Here is a 3,213-nt window from a genome sequence, read left to right as displayed (position 1 = left end):
AGAATAATGGAATTATGAGAGTCTAGTGTATACCATTTGTAGTAATTGGGTGCCCTATATAGAAAGACTACCAAAGTTCAAATGAGTGTTCTGTAAATGACCCAGACAATACAATTATTTAAATGTATGAGCTCTTACAGAAAAAGAGCCTTTGCCAAAGAACACCTTTCAGCCAAAGAAAAAGTCCAGCAACCCTCTCACTTAGCCCATGACTGGCTGAGATAAATGAGTGGGATTGGACACTCGAGAGCATGCAGTTCACCCGGTATTGGTCCTGCCATATAGCCCCGCTTCTGTCTAATCTTGAGCTGGTCAGTATTTGTAGGCTAATAAGCGCACTGTCCAAGGATCATACTTTTTTTATGTATCACTAGTAGAGACTGCCAAGTGTTGCTCTCCACTTTCTGGAGTTTTGAAATCAGTGGAATTAGAGTTTGATAGCTAAGGAGCTGGAGAAAACACCTGTCTCCGGATTACATCTTTAAACTAAAGGCAACCATGGCATCCGTGATATGGAGAGGCGTCCATCCATGATGTATATGGGTAAGATAGTTTAGCTAGGTACATTTTAAGATATTACACGTTTCTATTTTTGACAGAAAGTAGTTTATTTGAAGTTAAATTGTACTGTTTGCTAGCCAGCTAACGTTAGCTGGCTAAAGTTACATGTATGATCTTATTATTTGTATCTCAGAGCCATTTGCTTTGCTAGTTAAAGCCTAATGTTAGCTAGCTAACATTGCACCTGGTTGGTTAGCTACCTGAAGATTCATGCAGTGTAGTAATGTCATGAGTTGGGATTATGGTTCATTGTTTAGCTAGCCATCTACATGTCTTAACAAAAGACTCCCCTATGCAAGTAATGATTTCAATAGAAAGTCACTGTGACAACTGTTGATAGACGTAGCTGGTAAATCCACTCTAGCTATCTACTCCGATTTCAGAACACTCTCGTCTGAGTGTGCCAGAGTGCAACTCTGACGYATTTATGAACGCTCATCCCCCGTTGAATATGGCCGGTGTCAGTAAACATTGTCAAAAAGTGCAAATTGTTGCCAGCAGCACAGTTGCAGTCACCAACACTCTTGATAACATAACAGCCTAACCAGCTCTGCTAGGGTGTTGAGGATATATTGGCYCGGTTTGCCGTAACACCCATGCCAAACACCGGCTTCAAAGGCATCATCACTTAATTATGGTTAAAGTTATGGTAATGTTCTACTCACCCGAACGCTCTCTGAGGTGGCCTGGCTGGGGCAGCCAAACAACTCTCGTCTCAGTAGGTTCCCATCGTACTCAAGGAAGGTAAGGTAGAGGTTCCTGAAGAACTCCACATGCTTGTTCTTCACACGAAGTTTCTTAGGAGAGTTCCAATGAATCACCTGACACGGGACATGAACATGTTACAGTACCATGGTGACCGGTAGCCAGATGACTAGATGCAGTACATTCATAAGGAAATAATTGAGGGATTTTGATATAGTGTGTGTGTGTATTTCACTGCATAGCACTACCTTGAGGTCAGACACCTCTGTGTAGCACTGTTCGGAGCGTGTGTGGTCAGACAGCTGAACGTTCCAGAAGCAGGGCAGCTGATGCACTAGGACTGGGTTCTGCTTAATGAANTTGAATATGGCCGGTGTCAGTAAACATTGTCAAAAAGTGCAAATTGTTGCCAGCAGCACAGTTGCAGTCACCAACACTCTTGATAACATAACAGCCTAACCAGCTCTGCTAGGGTGTTGAGGATATATTGGCYCGGTTTGCCGTAACACCCATGCCAAACACCGGCTTCAAAGGCATCATCACTTAATTATGGTTAAAGTTATGGTAATGTTCTACTCACCCGAACGCTCTCTGAGGTGGCCTGGCTGGGGCAGCCAAACAACTCTCGTCTCAGTAGGTTCCCATCGTACTCAAGGAAGGTAAGGTAGAGGTTCCTGAAGAACTCCACATGCTTGTTCTTCACACGAAGTTTCTTAGGAGAGTTCCAATGAATCACCTGACACGGGACATGAACATGTTACAGTACCATGGTGACCGGTAGCCAGATGACTAGATGCAGTACATTCATAAGGAAATAATTGAGGGATTTTGATATAGTGTGTGTGTGTATTTCACTGCATAGCACTACCTTGAGGTCAGACACCTCTGTGTAGCACTGTTCGGAGCGTGTGTGGTCAGACAGCTGAACGTTCCAGAAGCAGGGCAGCTGATGCACTAGGACTGGGTTCTGCTTAATGAAAGCATTAAAGATGTCCTGCACACAAGATTACCCACTCACATTAAAGACCTGTGAAATACACTCCTAGAAAAAAGGGTTCCAGGTTGAACTCTTTTGGGTTCCATGTAGAACCCTCTGTGTAAAGGGTCCTACATGGAACTCAAAAGGGTTCTACCAAGAACCCAAAAGGGCTATTCAAAGGGTTCCCCTATGGGGACAGCCAAAGAACCCTTTTAGTTTCTAGATAGCACCTTTTTTTCTAAGAGTGTATTATACACACTCATTTTAACATGAAGATCATATAGAACTCTGGCACACAATAGTAAACATTCACATTGACACATCCGCCAAATGTTCATTAGAGATGTCCTACGCACTTACATTACCATCTGCCTCATACACAGTATGCTTTGAGGCATAAGATTACCCTACTGTACATCATGGTTCCCCAACTTTTTTTTGCCCGGGGGTGGTTTTAGTTGGACCACAACATTTTTATATATATCTTTTTATTGTTAGACATAAAAGACTGTAAAAACACAGGTCGGGGTGTGATTGTGGGTGGATTATCTAGGGGAATTATATGTTTATGTTGGCCTGGTGTGGTCCCCAATCAGAGGCAGCTGTTAATCGTTGTCTCTGATTGGGTATCATATTTAGGTAGCCATTTCACCATTGTGCCTTGTGGGATCTTGTCTGTATGGTTCCCTGTAAGCATTATTCTAGCGTCACGTTTCGTTTGTTCGTCTTGTTGTTTTTGTTATTTGAAGTTTTCTATTCCGAAATAAAGGACGGAAACATACCACGCTGCATCTTGGTCTACTCCTTATGACGAAKGTGACACCAAGTGATTTTTATTCAAGACATCTGTTCCCAAATATTTCCACGCATAATAGAGAGACACGTGATCGAATACAAATGTGAGCAAGGTTTGAAATGATTATGTTTTAGTCAAACATATCCGTTTGGGCTTCTTGCAGTCAATTTGC

At 42.5% G+C, this 3,213-nt stretch overlaps 1 pseudogene; it reads right to left on the bottom strand.

The window, feature by feature from the left end:
- LOC111974397 (xylosyl- and glucuronyltransferase LARGE2s-like) overlaps positions 1-3,213 on the bottom strand; it is a 31,416-nt pseudogene that overhangs the window by 15,253 nt on the left and 12,950 nt on the right.

This window comes from Salvelinus sp. IW2-2015, linkage group LG15, assembly GCF_002910315.2.
Source record: "Salvelinus sp. IW2-2015 linkage group LG15, ASM291031v2, whole genome shotgun sequence".
In the NCBI taxonomy this organism is placed as follows: domain Eukaryota; kingdom Metazoa; phylum Chordata; class Actinopteri; order Salmoniformes; family Salmonidae; genus Salvelinus; species Salvelinus sp. IW2-2015.
The sequence above is the reverse complement of the archived record's forward strand: the minus strand, read 5'-3'. Positions and strand labels throughout refer to the sequence as shown.